Genomic DNA, 565 nt, shown 5'->3' on the forward strand with positions numbered 1-565 from the left:
TGAACATGTGCATTGTTGATGTTCTTCAAAAAAACCCTCCAAATTCACATGCAATTAGTAAGCTGCAAATCTGTTAATCTGCCAAATGTTAAGTACTAGAAATATCTGTGCAGGACTGCCCGGCAGTGATTCTGATCACTCTCAATACGGTGGACTTACTACAGAAAAGAATCCTGCAGATGTTTCAATAAATTACTTCCGTTGCCTGCAGACTGCATGTTCCTTATACCAAAGCCAGCAACATGAGCAATCTAACAATGCAAAGGTGAAGGAAAAAAAGCTGAAGTTTAACTCTCCCCCAGTCAAATCTTTTCCCAGACATGCTCTACCTTTTCTTAAAGAGTCCCTCAGCAACTAAATTAAATGTCTGCTAGAATCATAGACTAGTTTGGGTGGGAAGGGACATCTAAAGGTCATCTAGTCCAACCCCCCTGCCGTGGGCAGGGACATCTTCAACTACAAGCCTGGTGTTCCCCAGGGCTCAGTATTGGGGCCAGTTCTGTTTAATATCTTTATCAATGATCTGGATGAGGTGATCGAGTGCACCCTCAGTAAGTTTGCAGAC

Source organism: Pygoscelis adeliae, unplaced genomic scaffold (genome assembly GCF_000699105.1).
Source record: "Pygoscelis adeliae isolate BGI_AS28 unplaced genomic scaffold, ASM69910v1 Scaffold452, whole genome shotgun sequence".
NCBI classification, from domain to species: domain Eukaryota; kingdom Metazoa; phylum Chordata; class Aves; order Sphenisciformes; family Spheniscidae; genus Pygoscelis; species Pygoscelis adeliae.